Raw genomic sequence first — 22,698 nt, 5'->3', positions numbered from 1 at the left:
ATTGTGCTGTCATCATTGCTGGAGTAGCACACTGTGCCGTGGAAACACGAACAAGTCATTGATGTGGGAAGAAAGGTCAGGGAGTTGGTAATGCCACTGAAATTTTTGTAACCTGAACCTATAGCTTAAAATAGCCAGGACCCAAAAGAGACAGCTTTGTTAATTGAAGAGGCAGCTTGAGTGGCAGTGGGGATTGACTGTAGCATTTGGGGCTCAGGTTGTTGTCCCTGGAGAAAATGGTGACTGGTGAATTCTGACATAGCTGTTACTGTTATTTCCACAAAGAGAGCCCGCTGAGTTTGTGTGGGATTAGTCAGGGATCATGAAGATGTGGATGACCACCTGTGAAGAGAAAACGGATAAAGTAGCAGATGGAAGCACATTTCTGTACTGTAGGGCTGCCCAGGCAGCTATTGGGATTCCAGAAGTACTCCCAAATTGTAGGTCACTTTAACAAAAATGTAATGCATCTTTGGCACTTGCCTAGCTCTTGTTTAGTTCAAACTAACCTCAGTAATTTTCATGACAAAACTAAGCCAACAAAAAGATCAGCCAGATGTTCCGTCTTGTTCTTGCTCTATCTAAAACAGACCTCTTCATGGCTGAATTTTGAACTCTGTTGTCACAGATAAATCTGTATGTAACATTGACATCAAATAGAGCTGCTGGGGTGCAAAGCCTACAAACTAATGACAAATACTGGCTCAGTGACCTAGATTTAGAAAGATGTCTTTCTCCCAGACTTTCATTATATATTTCAACAACTATCCAACTTTTCAAGCCCAAAGGAATCCTCTTTCTCCAGTCCCAAAAGAGTTGTATCTCAAATCACCCGTGTTACCTTGCTGTGGCTCTTGCAGCCTGCTCACTTTCAGACGAGTAGGGAAGATATAATGCCTAAGTGTTACCTCCTAGAAGAGAAGAGATGCAATGAATGTTTTGGAGTTCCCTAAAGTTCACACAGGGAAATGTTAGTGGCCACTCCGCCAGACAGTTTCCTGTGGTGTACCTGAATGTCTCACTCCTTGGCAAATACCAGCGTGTCGTGGGAGCCCATCGTCATGGGCTCTGATTAGTCTATTAAATCATCCTGGAAAAATTAGGATGTAGTTCAGTGATCAACTATGTCACAGTCACCACGAAGTGGCCGCTCTGCTGAAATGCTCTTGAATGTACCGTTCGTTGTGGCCCAGCATCACCAGCTGGCTCTGGATCACCCAAGCAAATCTCATAGTCGACACTCGTGAAAGTTTGAACCTTTTCTCTGCCATCAGTTCATTGCAAGAAAGTCCACGTTTACCCAGTACTGAGGGAAAAGGGGGTGCTACCTAGTAAAGGTTGTGGAATTACCTTGTGTACCTTACCACATTGCCTCAACTCCAGGCTAAACAACTAGGAGTTAGCTGGTCTCATATTCCCAGCTCCATGTTCTCCAAGATATACCAAAGAGCATTGCTGTGTTTTTTTCCCTTTGCTGTTGCATGTGATTCAAGTGTTAACTGTTAATGCTTACACTGAATCTGTTTATGTTACTGTTAAAGCTTAAATCAGTGATTAGAACAGCTGAAAAATAATATCCTTTTCCTGGAAATAACAGCTAGTACTAGGCAGAACTTATTAATACACACTTGAGAAATTGTGGGTGGATGATGTATTCCCAAGGGGTGAAGTAGTTGACAATAGCATGGCAACTGACAAACAGCAACAGAAGTCTGTCTTGGCATTTGTATGGGGCCAAAGAGAATTCATGCTGTTCAGAAATCAAGTGGATAACAAAGTATTGGGCTGTGGTAGGAAAACAATATCCAGGCTCTCCTGGAATTCAGACAGCACTCACATTGTTAATAAGATGCAGTGGGCTTTTGGTGATGTATGCATGCATATGTATTTTCTAAATTACAGTGTGTCCCTAATTACTTACAATTCAAAATACCGAAAACGATTAGGTTACATTTTGACTTATTTTTAAATTGAAATGCTTTATAGGAAATGTGAGTGTTTATTTAAAAAAAAAAAAAAAAAAGCCTTAAATGAAGCATCTGGGTCCAGTGCTGATCCTCTAACAAGAATGCTGTGACCCCCAAAGATTCATCTTAATCAACTGCATTTGCATTCTGTAATTAAGGCTTTGTTGGCTTTGAATATTTTATGCTTAGCTTGGAAGCCTGTTTGAAACTTTCTCAAACTCGAATAGGTTTTTCACAGTGATATTGAAAGTGTAAAAACCTGCAGATGAGGCTCAGTTCTTGCAACACAGATATTAGTAAACTTTCTTTTATTTTTTTTAAGTACGCAAGATTGCACAGTGGTTGAGTTTTGTTTAGCGTAGCAGCTTGACGGAAATAATGGAATTGAGGGCTGCTATTTAAAAAGTTTAAAAAAAAGGAGTTTGTTTAAAACATCTAATTTCAGTTGTTGCTAAGTCTATTGCTTCTTGTATTATTAAATGACATGGTGACTTTACAGCAATTAACAAACTCCTTGTTTTGATATACCGTTGGTGCTTCAGCATGAGTTGCCTAGCAATGTCAGGCTGGTGATACAACCAGAGCTTTTGCCTAGGAAGTCTACATATGTCACTTTTCTGTCAGATGTTGCCTATTTTGGTTCTGAATCTCTTTCATAAATGCTTGGATGTTCACTGCTTGGGGATCAGTAACAGAAGAAACTAGGGGATGTGATTTTTTTCTTTACAAAAACTCAAATACCCCTTCGTGAAATTTAACATTGGTTGCTTCAAAAAGATTACTTGCCCTTTCTTTCTGCTTTTTCAACTATATCAAACCTTGATACGCTGTGCTACAGACAGCATTTTGTATTCTGTTTGTTGAGTTGGTGAATGCTAAATGTCTCATAAAAGGTTCTTGAGGAGAAAGAACCAACCGGTTTCTCATTCATGTTAGCTATGGGGTTATCAAGACTTTGTAACTTCTTACTCTCAGAGGCAGCAGCCAGAGAAAAGGAAAGCGGGCCAGATTTGCAGAATTGGGGGGAAAAAAACCCAGAAGTTACCATTTATTGCTATAGCTATAATCTAATTTGCTGTATCATTCTTCTGGCTGGAAGGTTTTGTATTCTCATGGTGCACTGTGGTTCCATTGTTCTGAGGCTGTCAAAAAATGAGGGGAAACCTAGAGGAAAAGATACTGACATAGGAGTAGACAGTAGGCTAGCTGCTGTCTCTCCTCGGACATCCATGCCTGGATTCCAAGGGTGAAATTTTGACTCAGAGGTTAGACTATATGTCTGTTAGTTTGGTTTCATGTTATTTAGAGCTTGTTTATGTGAATTTGTAAAACTGATTATACAAATTCAAGAAAGAAAAACCAATCAAGAAAACTGTTGAACACAAAAAACCTCACTTTGGGCTTGAAAATTCTGAGCACCAAATTGCAAAAGAATATTCCAAAGAAGTGTAGTTACATGCTTGGTCTGACCAGATGTGCTCCCCTGGGTATCGTCTCTTGGACGCCATTGGTGATAGGATCTTTAATCTGACCTTATATGCTCGTTATGTTATTGGATGGATACTTCTTTTACAGTTAAAATACAGCATTTTGCTGCTCCTTCCAGGCAGAAATCAAAATTTCACAGGTAACGTTACATTGTTAACAAGTGTAAGGCACACAGCATGGACCAAACTGCAAGGGGCTCCCAGAGACAGCAAAATGTACTTCTCTCTTCTCACGTTGGACAAGCTCTGTTGTTATCCTCTGCTCCCTCCCTATAATTAGCTGTGAGCACATGGACAGGGTATTTGGTCCCTCCACAGTGATAGCCTGCTGTGCCTCTCCCAAAGATGCATGCTTGTAAAACAGGCACCATTCAGTCCTTAGAAGATTTCTATGAATTCCCACCTCCTTCCCCAGCACTTTCGTGTAAGCATGTCAGTGCACAGCTGCCCTGTTAGCTTTCCTTGTCAGCTGGAAAAGGGATGAGCTAGTTTTGAGACTACGTGGCTACAGACACCTTGGTTACTGGCTGGAGATCCCAGTTCAGCATCTCATGCTTCAGGTGCGTAATCCCCATCTTCTTTTGCCTTTCCCTCATAAAAGAAAAAGAGCAGGTATGCAAAGGGCCTAACATTTATGCAGCATGCAGAGGACTTGTTTGACGGTTAACTGAGGCTTATCTGTAGGACAGTGCCAGCAACAGCTATATCTTACCATTCAAAGACATAAGAGTCAAGGCCTCTGTAATCCATAAGATTGGTTGAAAAATATAAAATATGAATATGTCTACATAGTTATATAAAAATATAAATATTAAAATGTAGCAACAGGACATTCAGGGACATGTTTGTGTGATCTTATGAGCTGATGTGGACTTCTCTACACATACAGATGTTGTGGGTCTGTAGTGTCCCACTCAACTGCTTGCTCACTAACAAATGAACTCATAAGTTCAAACGGTTACAGCACAGATGATAAAATAAAGGCGTTATCAATCTTCTGGCAGAGTTCGGCCAGTTTTGCCTATCATGTATCTCCATGCTGCTGGGTTTAAAAAAAAAAAAAAAAAGGACTTGACAGTGGGCCTTGGATACTATTAGCCAACAACAGTGTTGCTCAAGTTAGTGAGCCTGTTAACAACTCAGTCATGAGGTATCTGTGTTTCACTGTGTTAGCATAGCGTCTAAGAATACAGCCAGAACATGGAGAGCCACAGGACTTCATGGGATTTGAAAGCAGACAAATACACTACAGAAGAAGTTTCCTGCCCAAAATTGAAATAAACTGTGGTCAGGGAACTGCTAAGAGTTAACAATGGGGAAGATCAGATCTAAGGAGAAGTATGGGCTTACTTCTGGAAGTGTTTAAGTACTTGAAGCTTTAAGTGGAGATATCTCGTTTTAGGCCTGAGTCCTGTAATTCTCTGTGTATACCTGCTTGGACAAAGTGAATGAATGTGAATGAAAGTGAATTGGCAAAGTGAATGAATGAATGCAACTGCAACAAGTAGATATCGTTATGTGCTATTCTACAGTTTTTTTGCCATGTTCTTTTTTCCCTGTCTCTTTGCTTTTTTATTTTTTCTCACCAAAAAAAAAAAAAGGCAGTTTATGTTAATTATCCCAGGAAATGGAAAACAATTGACAGAAATGCAAAACAATTGACTGAACTGCATTCAAGAAAGCAAATTCATTTAATTCAGCATGACATTTGCCTAAACAAATCTCCTTTTTATGGTTATTTTCCCAATTTTTGTCTATAAGGAGTCAGATTATTTATATATGTGTATAACATTATGCATATGTAAACACACAGGCAGTATATTTTCCTTGCAGAAACAGTTTGTTTATGTGGCTTCTCGCCAAGAAAGCGGCATTCCTGACATTTAGTGCATCTCTATGTATCTTAGTGTGTCAGTTTAACTGAGCAAGAAACTCATTTGCAGAAGACCTATTTGCTAGGTAAAACATCTCTATTTGAGATAATTTAACTACCTTCACGCCGTGCTGGGGACATAAGTCATGAAGAGTGGCTGCATTGGCATGGAGGAGGAGGAAGAAAAACCCAACATGACCCATCTGGTTGCATGCCATTTAAAACAGGCATTTCCCTGATGACCCCCAAAATAAATCAATGTTTTATTAGAAAGGCCTCTTTGCTATACCCTGTTCCCTGCTTGTAATAGAATATTGCTATGTAGATATATAGTGCATCCCTAACCTTCAATACAGATGCATTTTGGGTTTTTTTTTTCGGGCTACATCTTACTCTAGAAGTAGATAATCCTTAAATCTGTGTATTTTAGCATCAACTGGGAAAAAAAGTTTAATTTATGCATGTTCTGAGTGTTAGAAGAGAAAGCTCTATTTAATAGTAGTTGCAGGAATTTTAACTCTTCAGCTGTGCTCACTGGTAGCAACATACAGCCAAAAGATTTGAGAGATAAGGTCTTTTCCTGGACTACTTTTGAGATGATCTGGGATGACAGAACCTATTTTCAGGCCAACAGTCATTCTGGGGTTTCCATGGAGATTAATGATGTCAGAGAGGAGCAACATCTGAGTGCAGTTTGCTAGAAAACAAGGCTATATTATGTTATAGTGGAGAAGTGAAATCTTTTTGTATTTCTGAGGTGGGGAGGAAACTGGAAACTCACTTCCTTTTTTTGGTGAAATAGTAAAGCACATTTTCTCAGTGGATTGCAATTTGGTTTTGATTTGATGCTGAAAATGGGCTGAAGTGATGCTTTTGCAGTGTGGTTGTTTTTCTGCAGTTCATCTCAGTACTGTAAGTGATTATTTCAGACACCGAGACTGAACCATCTAATATCATCTGTTTTTAGCTTTGATTGCTGTTCACTCTACCTGCATATTTTGTGTATTCTCTTATTTACCTTATTGAACTGTCTGGCATTTGCTGCCTGTGCTGGATTGCTTTGTTTTAAGGGTGATGCCTAGGTTTTCCTGTGAGTATATTTGTCGTGCATGAGCATCAAAATAGTAGAGTAGTTTACAGCTGTGTGGAGGTTTCTGAAACTTATGAGTTGCCATGAAGGATTGTAGGAACAAGATGAGAAATGTTACAGTCAGAAAATGGAAATGTTATAAGTTTAATACAGGCATATCTAAAGCTAAAATTTGACCCTTAAGAATTTTCTACCATTGCCTGCAGTTTCCTGAAGATTAAAATGCTGCTCCACTGTGCAGAGGTTACTTACAAGTTGCTGAGTGCGTTATAGTAAGTAAAGGATGCACAGCACTTTTGTCTCGGACGTTTGTGAAGGCGGGGACTGAGAGGTCTGAGGGTACCTAGGGCCCTCTGAAGTTCTGTATCTTTTCAACCATCCCTGAATGGGAAGGAAGCAGGCCCTACAAGCAGTGCCGCTTTCCTGTTATTGCCTAGCCTCTTCAGGTCCACAACTGCAGCCTTGCTGTGCAGTGTTTGAAGGGCTCTTGTAAACTTAAGATTGCCAAAAACAAAAGTCAAAAAGCAATGCTTAAATTCAGCCAGTTTTTCGGGTTTGAACAGAAGAAAATGTGCAGAAAAGAGACTTGTTCAAAAAAGAAAACGAGGCAAAGAAGTCTTTTGATTTTGTATTTAAGTTGAATTCATTTTCATTATTAAGCCAGTTGTTGCTTCTGTAACACTGTTGACTATAAAACGGTGTGTATATCCATGCGTGCACACATACTGAGGAACAATCAGAATAACAATAATGATGGTAAGCAATGTAAAGTCTCTGCTTTGCCTTTTTTTCTCAGAAAATTATTAAACAGAGAACAATGTTTTCTTGAGTATCTACTATGCTTTAATCACATTAAGTGACTCTTGTTTCTCAAGCTTCCCATAATAGTGTCCTCTTATATTTCTAGGCAGGTTTTATGGGCATCCAGTAGACAGGAGGGGCAACTGATTATTCCCTAAGAAATTTTGTTTGAACATCAGACCATGTGATAACAATAATGGGAAATGCATGATATTCTAGTGTAAGTATCTTAGGTTTGTTTTTCCTTTTTCAGTGAAACATTTGCTTCATTTGATCTAATAACTGCTTGTTAATTGTGTTTGTAACAGAAGTAGTTCTTTTCAATAACCTTTCTTTTTTGTTGTTCCGGGAAGCACCAGATTAGATAGTGTAAACTACTAACTAAGCATAATTATTTTTTAGGTAATTTAGTTTTTAGAAAATAAAATGAAGAGGTACCACTGAGCTTTAGATCCTTTTATGTCTGAATTTATCAGAAAAGAAATGTTTTTTCTTCCTCCCCCAGGCCAGTTTCTAAATTCCTAAAATGCAAAGCTTACACAACGAGAATGGCTTAATCTCATACAGACCAACTGATAGCTCCTTCTGGAAATCAGGACAAGTTAATACATTCCACATGTTCTCTGTCCCAGTTTTTCAAGTTGATTATTTTGAAAAATTAAGTAAGCCTATCTTTATTTTGCAGGAAATGTTTGGTGCCATTAGGCAGCAATGCTGTTGAAAAGAACAAAGCTGGAACAGCTTTTGATAATGTCCTCTGAGAAACGGCCTATTGCTGTTCTTCTCACTGGGTGCCGAGCACTTGAAAATCCAAGCACTTCATTCATGAGCCTAAAAAGGAGTGAAAGCAGTCTTGAAAGTCTGGCCCTCTGTGTGTAGTACAAAGGCATGCTATACGATTGTTTATACAGTAATGCTAGATATATGACTGTCCATTACCAGGAGGGCTGAAGCTTTTGTGTATCACTTGACTGAAGAAAAGGGAAAAAGCTGTTCCAGGATTATCTCCTATGAAGTAGTACATTCTTTTTGCAGATCTGCAATGGGTTAGTAGCAGTTTCATGTATCTCCATGTGGGAAGCGAAGCTTGAGCAACGCAGCTACAGGCTGCAGCGTTGTTCGTGTTATTTCCTGCGAGAGAGTAAGGTCCAACAAAGCATTCTGTAATCTAGAAAAGTGTTGAAGTGCCTTTGTATTTGGTAAACTGACAGAGGAAACACAAAGAACAGGAAAATTATGGAGAGAGAGAATATTGGTCTGTATCTTTCTAAGCACATTCTTTCAGGAGAATAGTATTTTTATGTCTACTAAGCCCATGCAGATCATTGCATAATCGATTGACATCTTATATGCAAGTATCCTCCCATCCATCTAAATTCTTCCCTTCAGACTATTGCCTTTTGACATGGTTGTGTCGCTAGCATGTTTAGGTATGCTGAGTTTACTCGACCAAATACAAAGTTTACTTAACCAAATATGAGGCAGTGGCCTAGTTAAATACACAGTTAAGAAGTACTAATCACTAAGAACATAGCATCTTTTTTGGTATTGTTATTTTTTCATATTGTGCTGTTAAGGAGAATGGTCAGGTGTCTGTTGCCACCTCATTTTCTCCTGAACTGTCACTTTCTCTCTTCTCTTTGCCTGTTGTACTAGTGGTTGTAGCAGTGCCAGAGCCTTACACAGGCTACTGAGCTCCGCATCCCTAATGACGGCCTATCTGCTAGTTGAAGGTACCTCACCTGTTGGGAACCACTGAGGTTAAAAAAGACCCCCTGCCTCCGAAAACAAGCAAGCGAGCAAGCCAACAACAACAAAACACACAAGGCCCAGCTTAGGAAACCCTTCAGTGCTCTTCATTTTATTTTAAAATATGATTTCCCTTTTCCCTAGGAAGTAGGAGAGAGCTTATTTTGTACAAGTATCACACAAAAGTGGTGTTGGAGCAGCAGATGCATAAAGTAAAAAGGAACGTCCAATCGTCTGAATTAAACTGTAGCCCTATCAAACCTTGACTGGCAGGAATAAGGAGGAGGTTTAATTGTTTAGGGTGTAGGAATGAGAAATGGGACTTTTAAGCATGGATGTTGTACCTTTCAAGTCAAGCATTTATACATCAAAGTGGACATTTGTAAGAGCACATTCTGCAAATATTTTCAAGACTGACTACTTGTTTACTCTCAGCGTGAATGCCTGTGTGCGGAGTTTTGCAGGTGCAGCCAACATGCAAACATTTTTCCCACGCTCTCCAGCCATCCCGTCGTTTTAGAGCTGGGCCCTGTAAGTTGATATCTGAGACTCTCAGTTTTGCTAATTAACTTTGCTATGCCACTATAGTACCAGTTGTTTGCTTTTCACTTCTAGGATTAAGTAATTTGCTTAGTCCAAGATTTTTAAATTGCCTACATGACTAAAGCTACTAGAAAATTAAAAGGTTAGCAGATATTTACATGCTTTTAGGTAAGAAGCATTTTTAATTAGGTATTGTTTGATTTGTAATTTGCTGTGGTGGCATGGAAAAACTGATATTTTTGTATGTTCTTCAACTTATTTATAAGACTGGTGCTTCTGTAGAACCAGAACACCCTGAAGTTGGTTAAAAAAAAAAAAGAAAGAAAGAAAAAGAAAAAAACCCTTACCATTACCATTTGTTCTATATTAAGACCATTTTTAGTGCTCTACAGTATGCACAATGAACAGTCCTTTCTCTTACAGTTTATACTGTAAACTGTCTATTTTTGACAATTTTTGCTCAAAATATTTGCATTTGAGTAAGTAATGTCCGTTTCTCCATGGAAATTCATCCAAGTTTGATGAAGTTTTAGGCTTTAAAAGACTATTTCTTGTATACTCAGTAGAATTTAGCAAATTTAGCTGTAAAAGATTTTGAACTGGTGAGCAGTGTGTTCCAGCCTCTCCATCTCTCTTTTTTTTTTTTTTCTTTTTTAAAATCATCACGATGCTACAATGGGTGCAGGAAGATAATCTGCCTGTATTGCTGCTGCAGAACTGCAGCATAAGCAAGGTTGTCTGGGGTCGCAGAGGGTCTGTATTCGAAGTCCAAAACTGAAATTGAACCTGACTTGCATCTTAGTTGGCCTTGGCTGTGAGAGGAGTCTCCCTTTCTGAGAGACAGTCTTAAACGGCTCACAAGCATTCAAAGATAAAAAGTAGGAGCAGAAATTGGAGCAACCGCTGGAGTCAGAATTTGAAGGACAGGAATGTTGTATTTGGAGAAAGCAGATAAGGGATGAGGAAAGTGTGATGATAAAGGAGAATAAATGAGATGGGGAGAAGAGCTGGGAAAGGAGACAAGTTGCTTGAATCGCAGCAGAGAGGAGACCCCCAATTCAGCAAATGTAGGAGCTGTAAAGAGTTGTGAGGAGAAGCAGCAGAAAAGGTGATGTCTTGGGGAGAGTGTGCAAGGCTCAGAGTGGGCAAGGGAGATTATATGTATAGAGCTGGAGAATGAAAGAGAGGAGAGCTGCCTTACCAGGTGGGGTTTGATAACAATGAATCAAAATTAGTTTCAGTCAAGTTGTAATTGTGGTTTGTCATAGAAGGGTCTGGCCGGTTAAGCCGGTACTTACCTTTGTACCTCTGCTGTGCTTGCTCCAGAGAATTGACTTCCTCCTCCTAGAGACAGTGCAGTGTAACTGCAAACGTTGTTGGATAGATCAACAAATGATCAATGGCAAAAAAAGTTCAAATCTAACATGCATTTAATTTCAACTTTGCTATTTTTGTTTCAGCCCTAAAATAATGGCTTCTGTGTCCAAAAGCTTGTCTGTTTCCTGTTCAGATGTACTCAGTAAGAGATACTGGATGATATCTGTAAACTCCATCTCACTTAAAATGCGATATTAGCTTTATCCATGTACCTCGTACAGATAATTTGAAACCTTAAAAGCTGGTAGAAATATGTAGAATTTTCTTCCTTCTGCAGTGTAATTTTTTATATATATTGCTTTCAAATCCAAGTGTAGACCTCTGTTTTTGAAGTCTATGGGAAAGCAGTGAAGAAAACAGCAAAGCCACATGAGGGAATTCCATATTTATTTTTGGCATTTAATTTCCATGAAGAGGAGGATCCTGTTGACGCAGAATGTTTCTTTCTTTATTTTTTTTCCAACTTGCAAATGTTATTGAAGCATTAAAAATCAGTTCCTTGTTGTCAAGATTCCAAAATAGATGTTTGCATAGTAGATTGGACGTAATATTTGTGTAGCTTTGAATACAGCTTTCAGGGCAGTGTTTTATAAGCAGGATGATATGAAACTGCATGATCAGAAAGTATTACTTCTGAAATGTGTGTTGCACGTATAGAGTTGGTCAACATATAAACAGATGTTATATCGCAGTCATTGGTGAGGCGTGCACAGAACACTAATATAAGAATAGAGGTACTTGCAGTTATAGCTGTCATCCTTTTATATGTAAAATATGGTTCATTGTAGCTAAGAACTCGGGCTTGCCTCACTATAATTTTGCCATTGCAAATCTCAGAAGGAGATTGCATAAAACTGGAGAATTACAGTTTAGGAACACAAAACATCATATACAGGAAAGGTAGTTGTATTTCAAATTAAAACCCTCCTCTGCAACATTTGAAAATCTCTATAGATAGTAATTTACCACCCTCTGGAAATAACTACAAAACGTCCATTCATTTCTCAAAATTGGCTGAAGAAGTGATTTGACTTCAACCTCCCATTGCTTTTGAAACAAAACATAAGGGTGATGATTAAGCAACAAGGGGTCCTTTGGATTGCAGGTTCACTTTCTTTTTTTTCCCCTCTGGTGGTTAATTTAGCAAAGTCAAACAACAGGGTGATCGGGGAGGAGCAGGCAGAGGTGGGGAAATGCACATAATATTGTTTTGAACTCAAAATGTTCAGAAGGCAGATTCATTCAGAAGGTGGGTCAGCACACTGCCTGCCAAACCCCATGAGGACCCAGGACTCTGTAGTTACAGTATTGCCTGGAAGACTTGTGCTGCGTTGAGGAATGATGAAGTGAGGATGAATTTAAGCAGGCCTCTAATTTCACGGGAGGCCTAATTCCCAGGACTGCAAGCTCGAAGCTAGGCTGCTGAGGCCCAAGTACAGGGGTCTGAGGACACGCACACTCGTGATCGCTTTCCTCCAGGAAGAGCTTTCCTCCTTTGCCTGCAGGGCATGCTACTACTTATTGAGACTTAAGTCATCCTCCCTGAAAATGAGTTTACATGAACATACTGTGCATGATACCTGAAACTAATGAATTACTGGGCTAGGGGTTACTGTTCCCTAATAGATAAGTAGAGGAGTTGGTGGTATTTCAAAGGGCTACCACAGTGTCCACAGAGTCTGTGTGCTGCTTCACAGCTCCTAAAACAGATCTCCTCCTGAGTTCAGCTTTGACTGCCCTGGTACTTTTCCTGGTCTGGATCATACAGATAGTTGGATGCGCACAAGAACAATGACTATTTCCCTACAAGGTATTTGAAATGAGAGTTGAATTCATTGCATCTCTTGATCTGAGTTTTGCAATTCACTTAAATGAGAGTCTGATTAGACTCTTCATGAGGAAATTACACATTTAACTGTAAAACTGCAGATGTAGCTATTTTCAGAAGTCTACCCGCCCAACCTTGTAAAGCTAAAAATGGCTTGTCTTTCCTCAGCTAGAGGGATGACAAGATACATGAGCTAGCTAGCCAGTCAGGCCGGGCAGTCTTGCCCTTAAAAATTTTACTGATGGTATTCTTTTAACTACAGTTGTGCACAGAGTCCATGCAAATTAGCTAATTACCAGCCTCTATTCAGGCTTCTATGAGTGCTCAGTAGTGGAACAGAATGATTTAATTTCTTTAACATATTCTCTTGGCACCTTTGCAAGTGGAGTATGTTGCTCTAAAGTATCCCTTGATACTAGTTAGTTGGCAGTGTTCCAGAGGAGTTCAAGTTAAATGCCATTTGGCTTAATTCAGGGGTTGGTAAACCTAGATTTGTCACCTTTCCTGCATCATGTTATTTTACCATCTGTAATACGGGCTTTCCTCATCTCTCACAGAAATAAAGAGATCACCTTACGGAAGTGTTTAAACTGTGAATCAAGGAGTGTAGCTGGCACTGAGTAGGCGAGTGATATTCTCTGGGGGGAGTAATTAAACTGAAGTGATCGTATGAATCTTAATTTTTGCATAGTCATTACACATTTAAAAATCTTACTATGTAGAGTTCTCTGTTACGTTAGTGAATGAGCATGGTTATCTTTCGCTGTGATTTTCAGTTTTACATTGTGATGATTCTGAAATACGTGCCACTTTCAGAGGGTAGACGTGTACTTTAATTTCCCATTGAAATCCCTGAAAAGAGTTTGTATAGGGTAGAGGAACATTTTCAGTGGTTGAATGTAAATTATTTAAATCACAAAAAGTTTTGGGATATGGGCAGATTTAAGCTAACAGGGAAAGGAATTTGGTCACGGGGGTTCCGTTTTTAGTTCGGGGGCCTAATAGTTGGGGCCTAATCCTAGATAAACTTTTCAATAGTTTAACTCAAATTTCACAAGAACTACCAAATAAATCTAAACGTAGGGGTAAAGCGCTGGCAAATATTAGCCCGTTTGCTGTAGGAATTGAAGCACACTGATGTCATTGAGGATGCCCTTAACTAGCCTTCTTTAGCGGTCTAGATACTGTTTAAAAAAAAAAAAAAGAGAGAGAAAGCAAGCTTTATGCTTTGAGTCTCGGGCAGCGAGAGGAGTGTCTACACAGCTTTGTAATCAGCCCTGGCAATCAAGAGAAAGTTGGTAGATAACTAACTTGCCTGTCTGCCATCTTATTACAGCGTTTCAAAGACCGGTGTATAAATCTTCAGAAAGTTAAGGCCAAGTTCTATTGATTTCAACAGCATAAGTCTTACAAATACCAGCATGAGTAAAAACATAGGTAGTTACTAAGTGAAATTAGACATTGAAAATGTGTAGCTATCCCCTTATAAGTATTTGCAAGTCATAGTGTTGAGGTCAGAGTTGGACCTTGCCATTCACCTCTCTTTGTTCAGGTGGCCTACATGTAGATCTGTCTGGAGAGGCTAATGTGCTCTTAGTCTTCCTTAATTCCTTGCATTTCTTTATTCCAGGCTGACGCTGAATTGAAAATTTTTGGTAGTAAATCTAAATCTCATCCAAGTACTATAATTTATTTCAGTGACCTAAACATGATCATAAGGACTTGTATGGAAAGGTGCTTTGGCTCTTTGTTTTCTATTTTAAACAGCTCAATGCTGCAGTCTGGCACTCAGCTAATGTTAAGTGTATTGTGCAGTTCCTGAAGAATTCTCTTCCAAATTTTGGGCGTCCTTACTTTTTTTATAATTCATTTCAAATCAGTTAGACTAAATATAAGAAGGAAAGTTATTTCAGAATTGTGTAAACTGGAAATCATTTATGTAGCATAAACATTTACCAATTTATTTTCCAGCTTGCAACAGCTTATTCTTTAAGCAAAATATTCCTATCTAAGTTGCAGAAATGGTGATACTGGCTTAAGATTCTTAACTTCTGTCCATTGGTCCAGCATGTGCTGGTTGGTATCTTGGTTGTTGCAATGAGCACATTTTGTCATTTCTGACACAGGCAGCACACACTGAATTCCTGATTATAGGTCATACTGGAAATCAGTATTTTTAATTACATCTTGTATTTCAGAAAAAAAAAAAATCATTTGAAGTGCTGTTAATTTGCCAGAATTTTAAATTAATGTCTGTTGCTGGGTTTTCAAAGGGCCTGGAGGAAATATAGCTTCTCCAGCCTTCTTCAAGAAACTGAGGCAGAGCTTAGTGTAACTCTAATACTAAAGCTAACAACCATGCCTATTTGTTTTTTTTTTTTTTAATACACTTCCCTGCACCATGATTTCTGAATAAATAGTAATTACTGGAATTTGTGTGCTTGCTAATTGATTACAGTTACAAGAATCTAGGACGGATTTGTTGGCGTAGAGTAACCAGTGTTGGGCACAGGACTTCACAGAAAGTGTGGTCCTTGGAGACAGAGCCCAAAGGAGAGAGATGGGCTTGATTAGGGAATGACTTAAGAGAAAAGATTGAATGACCTGGAGTTGTTTAGTCTGGAAACAGTAAAGACTTGAAATTCAGATGGTTAATTAGATTTTTAATTGCATTCAGTCATCAGTTACAAACACTGGTAGCAGCTTATCTGTTTCCAGTGCCACCTTTGTCTTTCAGCTTCCTCCACCTTTAAGTGAGAATGCTTGTATGTACTCTGAGATTACTAAGGGACAATACCTTTTGAGTGGCAGTAAATTCTTGCTAAGCAACCATGTTCATCTCCGGTTCTCCCTCTCTTACACATCTGCAACATGAATCATGTGAAGTGCAGCACCAACTAGCAGTGCGTTTAGTTGGAAACTGCTTTTCGATGGAAGCACAAAAAATGCGTTACCTGAAGAGTTTGTTTCAAATTTCTCATTCAAAAATGTGGATAATTTAGAGTAGAAAATACCAGCCATTCTAAAAATAGACATTATTAAGTCATTAGTTAATATCTTTAACTACTCCTCCACCTTGTTTTGCTTTTCTTTTAGGTTTCCCGTCTCTAAGCCTTGCCTCATAACTGTTATTTGCTTGAGTGGCCCAAGGAGCAAAACTACACTGATCCTTTGGATGTCAGCTTTATGCTTATTTTACTGATGTCCATTTTTGCTACTTGTTGCAAACACAGTGCATGGGAGAGCAAGTGATGACTGCTCACTCTCCACCAGTACGGACGTTCTCAGTATTGTCCTACCTGAGACCTCTTTGAGGCATCGTGTTTGTTATTTTGTGCAGCAGACACTTCATGTACCTTTGCAAGCTCAGACACAAGTCTCGTTTGGTGTCTTCCTCTACTTCTTTGCTATGAGGTAATTCACAGGTTGCCCGACTTGTCCAGATATCTGTTTTACTTTGAGACAGCACCAGTGGGATCTGCAGGTCTCTCTTGCAGCTGCATGTCTGTCTCCCATGGGAATATTTTTGTCTTCACCAGGCAGCTGGGGCTCTTGTAGGCAGGTTTGATAAACTATATCAGATGGGTGAACATCTGTGCTTCCATGAGCAATATGGAAGTGTATTTCCAGCTTGCCACTTTCCTATGGCCTGCATGCTTGCATGCTAGTGAAGGTCTGGGCTGTGTCTAGGAGCTCCAAAGGATCACTCATTTTGGACACTAAGCTCTGACAGGATGCCAGCACTCTACAACAAATGCACAGATGTAAAAATTGACTCCAGTATTTTGCCCAGGGTACCTAAAAGCACTATGACCCATTGTCTTTAGTGCTGTTTCCCTGCTTTCTATAAGATGCTTGCAAGCTTCCGACTGATTTTTTTAAATTGTTTTTGTAACTTGTAGCACTTATTTTTCATAAAATGACAATGAAGCTATGAAGTAAATAAGAAAGCTGCCTGTCCTGAACCCTGTAGCTGGCTACATGGAGTGTGTGTGTTGCTAGCAGCCTCTCTGATTAACTGTCCTTAGCATTAAAGCATTTTATCAATTGAGTAACATTTAAGCACATTAGTCTCTGAAAATGATAATTGGAAAGTTGATTATTAGTTAACCATTGTTTTTAAATACTCAAGAGGTTTCTGCAAAGAGAAAAGAAAAAATCTGTTTTCCATGGTGACTAGGACAAGAAATTTGGAAGTTGTTACCGTGAGGAATATTTAAATCGGGAAAAAATTTTGAAGGGTAAGGAGTAGTGAAGCACTTGAATAGGTTGCCTGCAGAGCTTGTAGGTACTCCAGTGCTGAAGATCTTCATGTACAGGTAAAACTCATGTCTATTAAGCATGAAATGGGCTTGACCCTTTCTGGGGCTGGATAATGGAGTAGCTGACTTTTCTGAGTCTCTTCCAGTCCTAGGACTGGGAATCATTATTTTTTTAGATGGAAGAGGTCTTCTGAGACAATTTTCTTCTAAAGACGCATTCAAAAGATGTGAGCTTCATCAGTTTGGTTCTGTAGAATTTACTGTTTTCAATCTGAAAAGATACATTTTAGAAAACATTTTTATGAAGCTAATGACATTATTTAACGAAATATTTTGAAGTTATCGTGTGTTGACATTCAAAGATCAGCAAAACTGCCTGAAATTAGATGTTTATTAACTTGATATATTAATATGATTTACACATTAATCACAGTAATGGTTGCTTCCCTTTGCTCAGGACTCACAGTATTCTAAAGAGTATTCTGAAGTATCCTTTAGAAACCATTGCTTTTCACTTTAAAATAACATATAGTTATCTCACAAAAACATGGGATAGCTAACAACAGTTTCCGTAAGTTGAATAAAACGAGTTATGAAAAAAAAAAATCGTAAAAAAGCTATTAAGACACAGGCCATTTGGAACACTGTTGGCAGCACATCAGAAGATAAATCTTTTTGATTGCTTTGGACCTTTTAGTCACTAAAGGTAGGATTTAGAAAAGCTTAGTCATTTTATAGGGACAAATAATTTGAGTAAAGCTACCCGAAAGCTGAGATCTTTATCTAGTAGTGAAAGCTACACTTGTTAAGTTCTCAAAGCACATAGAGGACAGCAAAAGTTTATGCTGATGAAAATCAGATGAAAATGAGGCTAGTGTTTATTCTCCGTAATTATAGGTCACCACTAGTCAAATCTTTCGCAGCTGTGACCCTCACTTTGATTATGCTACTGTGCTTGATAACATTTTCATACTAGTTTTAATCTATCCTTTTAAGTCTGCTCAGTCTAACTGTGTTAACCCCTGTGTTAAGGGATCGCTACAAATAGGAAAAGGAGACTTAACTGCCTTTAAAGTTATATACTGAAGTCATGTTTCCATGCCATGACCATTCTATTAAGTGGTCTGTGTTCACAGGCAAACAGAAAGCTCTTTGATTGAAGCAGCTTTATCTGATGGAAGCAGCTTTATTTTATGACAGATATTTTGTGACACCAGTATGTCTATGATCCTTACCGTAAGAGTATCTCATAAAGGTGCCTTAATATAGAGGGAATTTCAAAGCTAAGCAAAAGTTAAATTTTTACTATGAGTGAGAAAAATTACAAATTTCTTTGTGGCACTCAAATAACGAACGTTTTGGAATATATCTCCTGAAGGTAGCTTTGAATCCAAATCTGTTGGAAAAAATGGAACAAGAATGACTGAGAAACATGCAAATTAATATGAAAATGTTGCAAATCCAACATAACAGACAGGAATTTTACTTTGAATCGTCTATTAGAAATGACAGTTTTACTGGCTGGGATTGAAACGTACCCAAATGAAGTAGAAGGAGGATGCTTATTTAATCTTGAGCTTGTTGTACAACAATGGAAACTTGCTAGATATTTCTGTTGGGATAACTCTCAGCACAGATTAGGATAAATCCCAAAATGACAAGAACCAAAAATGTATGCTTTATTCCTAGAAAGAGCTTCCAGACTGTCCTAGGAAGAATTTGGTAGGTACTGTGGCACAGCATACTGTAGAAAGCTGACATTATAAACATTAACAAATAAAAGAAAAATTATTATCAAGCGCTTGTGATGATTAGAGCAGTGTACTGGGAGTTCCAATTGAAATTCTGATCCCAGGAGGAAAACGGCAATGTTCTCAGTACCTTCAGGGGAACCAGTCTTTCAGGGTCCCAGCTCTGCTTTGATGTGATTTTGATTTCAGACATTACTTACGCCAGATATGCAACTGCATTTGAACATCTAGCGATGCAAGTAATGGTTCATGGGATTTTACAGAAGGATGTGAGTTAACTGAATCTCAGAGGTGATTTTGGCCATCTCACTAAACAATTTATTGTGTTACTGTATCCCTGTGCTCCTCTGGAAATGTAGTCCAGGGTCTTCAAAACTGTGCATCAAGTAGCTGTTTATATGTAAATGAACAAATTTGTCCCAGGTGTAGCAGATTGTGTATGTATAGGTGCTTAACTTGAAAACACAAGTGCGGTAGTTGCAGTGTCGTATGAGGTAGTATGGTGAAATTAGACCTTATATAGTGTATAAAAACTAATACCGTTCCACATCTGGCTGATGGTTAATAAAAGTACTTTCTTAAATCACGTCTGCCATTTCATAGCCGTTTTCTTGTCTGTGAGAGGGGTATGTTTTCTGGGGAGCTTTCCGACTGTCTCTAGTGCACTGCAGTCTACAGTTAAATTGATGATTGTACCAGAATTTGAGTTTTAAATCCTGAAGAAATTGAAAGAGGATTTTTTTCGACACTCTTTATCTTCTTTGTTCTTTTTTTTAAAGGAAAAGTTGAATATACATAAAATATGATGATAACTAAGGTAAAAATATGAAATGGTGCTTTTCTAATTTAAAAAGGTCATTGATTCCCCCTCCTGTAAGTTTTAACTTCAAGAAGCTGATTAAATATATGTCAGCATATAAACAAGTAATATGAGCGCTCTATGAAAAAGGTAAGATTGAAATATTTATGATAGGATTCAGGTGCAAGAAATCTCTTGGAAATTATTAGCATTGTCTAATATTTTCTCTTCAATCTATTTTGTGGGTTTTTTCCTCTGTACTAGTTATTGCACTTTCCTGCTCATCAGAAATCTGTTTCAGTGGTTTTCAATAAATAACATATAAGACTTCAAAAACATCTGTTTTATGTATTGCTATGAAGTGTAAGCATGTTATGTTAATTATGTTACACAAGAACAGGAATTGGAACAACAGTTAGCTTTACTATTTCTCCTTTCTAAGAGTTAATGTTAAATATGGCATTATATATATGAAGTGCACACGTGAGAAGAAAAGATATTGAGTGCAATCCCCTTTGATTTTAATCAAATTTTAATAACATTTTAATAATATATAATAATAATTTTAGTAATATAAAATATTATTTCTCAATACATGTTAACTAAACTACGTTTTCCAATCTTGAAACTTTTTTCTTTTGTAAGATACAAGGAAACGAGATGATCGATAGATGCAAGTGTTCTGTAGCTGACAAAAGGAGTAGATAGCAGATTCTGTGATGTTGAATTGGAGTGAATGTATTGTAGCTGTAATCATGTTATTAACTATTTTTAATCACTTTGGTGCTGATGTTGTCCACAACACGAAGAAACCTTTCTTAAATGCTGTTCCTATGAGTTCATTTCAACACTATTTTTGACAATTCTTCTCTTTTGTTGGTTATTGTGTGAAACATATGTTTACCTTGTAACCCGAAAATTGGAGAATAAGCTGAACTTTTCATGGCTTGCTAATAGGAAAACAGACATCTAGATGTACAAGAAGATAGTCCACGTGATTGTGTTTAGCAGAACGTGAACCTATGGGTTCTATGTGTTTTGATGTAACGTTCTAGTGAATTCAGCCTACGCAAAACAGACAATACAGTTTAATAGGACTTGCTGGCAAGGCCTAAATTCCGTTTCGTTAAAGAAGTGGGACTGCCCTGGGAGGAAAATCAGATGTTAAACCAGATCTTCTGGGTCGTCATTGAGGCAAATGTTCACTGGCTTTTTTTCACTCTTTATGCCTTTACAGCTGTGTTTTCTGTCATGCTTTGGTTCAGCATCAGAACAGTATTTAAAATAACACTTAATGAACACAGTTACGTGGAGACTATATGAAGAACTTTATAGATGGCATAGCATTGAGAGCTGGGCAAAATTTTCACAGCCAAACCAAAAGATACTGGCTAATTGTCTTCTGGAGATTTCGTAGGTTAATGAATCTGGAGCCAGCATCTCTCTCTCTTTCCCTATTATGGCTATATTCATTTTTTTAACCTGTAAGCTGTCTTCTGTGAGATTCATTCTGCACCGGTCCTCAGTGAAATTGCCCAGATATTTGGCAAGCAAAACTTTTCCTCCTCCTCTGTGAGGAGGCGACTGAAACTTCAGATGGCTTGTCTCACTCAAGACATATAAGATGCCTCAGAGTACATTATACTGTTACTGTAACAACTTCAAACTCTGTATGCAGCCAGAGCAGTACAAACCCCTGCAAACTTAACTGGTCAATAAGTACCCCAAAGAAGTAACTAGTAGTTACTGCTAGTTGTGTGTATGAGCGTGGTGTTTGTGTGTATGTGTGTATTTGCATTCACTTATTTGTCTCTGGTATTACATTATTTCACCGACAATCAGGTCAGGTTTCCGAGTTTTCTCTGTAACCATGTGAAAGATGGATGCTGAGAATCTTGCTTAGAGGGGGTACCATCAGAGGTCCTGGGAAAAGCAGAAAATTGGGGAACTTGGGATGAAACTATGAGTGTCGCACAGGGTGATACTGGCTGATCCCATGCCAGCAGAATTGAGGGCGTGACTGTGGCTTGCCTCTTTGCACCTCTCAGGTGTCCCAAACCTGAGAGGTTCCACTTCTCCTTCTCCGTCATATTGTTTCGAACTGAGCCAACAGCTCAGTTGGCTGAGCTGTTTCATTTCACCTTTGTATGTTGACTGTTTCCACTTAGTTGTTTGCTTATGTCTTGTAGAGAATAAGAAAAAAATCAGGTTTGACATGCTATTCAAGGTGTTCTTGAGATGGATCACTGGGTCTAGTGAGCGGGTTGCTTATGTTGGGGCATAGCTTGCGAGGTCTTACAGGACGCTCTTAGGTCGTTGCTAAGAAGTGTTATGTGAGCTGAATGCGGTGCTGAGTCAGTGGAGAAAATGCAAACTTTTTCAGTTTGCTTTGCTTTGGTTCCCTGAGTTTTGCTTTCAACCTAATCCTTAACCAATGTTTTTACTGAAGTAAGCCTTCAAATTTAAAAGCTAGAATAAAAACCTAAGGTTTTAATTTCTTCCATCTTTTGCCGAAGTAATGTTACCTTTTAGTGCCCCCGCCTGGATAGGCTCATGATTAAAGATAGAAATCTGTCACAGAGACCTGAGTTTCTGCTGACTTTAAGTGTTTGTTATCTTGGAGCAGGCACCGTTTATGCATTGGGAAAATGAATTTTATGGCACTCTTACTATTATGAAATAATTTATGGAGGGTTCTGTAACTGCAGGCTGTTATTATGAACAAAGACAAGTTATAGTGAAGAGTCTTTAAGAATATTACTGCAGTGTGAAATCAGCTTTGATTGCTTCAAAGATTGCTTTGTGATGTTTTAAGGCTTTAAGCCAGCCGCTGTTGAGTGACAGTAAATGTACTGCGCAACAACACTCGCGCTACAGTGTTGCAGCAGAAGGTATGTGTGCCCTACATACTGTAATGTGTAGAAATCCCCAAGATCCCTGGACAAGCACTAAATGAGCTGGAAGCAGTCTAGCTATAGTAGCGTGGAGCTCTGCCTGCCTGAGAAGCAGACTAAATTAACGTGGCCAGCGAGGTTGCTTCTAGCCCAGCAGGTAGCATAGCAAACCCCAGGCAGCTGAGAGCTGACTCGGATAACCACACGTTACGCTGCACAGCCTAAATGCACTCACGGAACATTTGGATAAAACATTCATGGGCTATTGTAGTCTGAG

The 22,698-nt window shown here is 38.6% G+C and overlaps 1 protein-coding gene across 18 annotated transcripts in view; it reads left to right on the top strand.

Annotated features, from left to right (window-relative positions):
- PLCB4 (phospholipase C beta 4) overlaps positions 1 to 22,698 on the top strand; it is a 222,591-nt gene that overhangs the window by 86,413 nt on the left and 113,480 nt on the right. The gene's annotated exons all lie outside the window — the stretch shown is intronic.

Source organism: Struthio camelus, chromosome 3, assembly GCF_040807025.1.
Source record: "Struthio camelus isolate bStrCam1 chromosome 3, bStrCam1.hap1, whole genome shotgun sequence".
NCBI classification, from domain to species: domain Eukaryota; kingdom Metazoa; phylum Chordata; class Aves; order Struthioniformes; family Struthionidae; genus Struthio; species Struthio camelus.
This window is presented reverse-complemented; position numbering and strand designations above follow the sequence as displayed.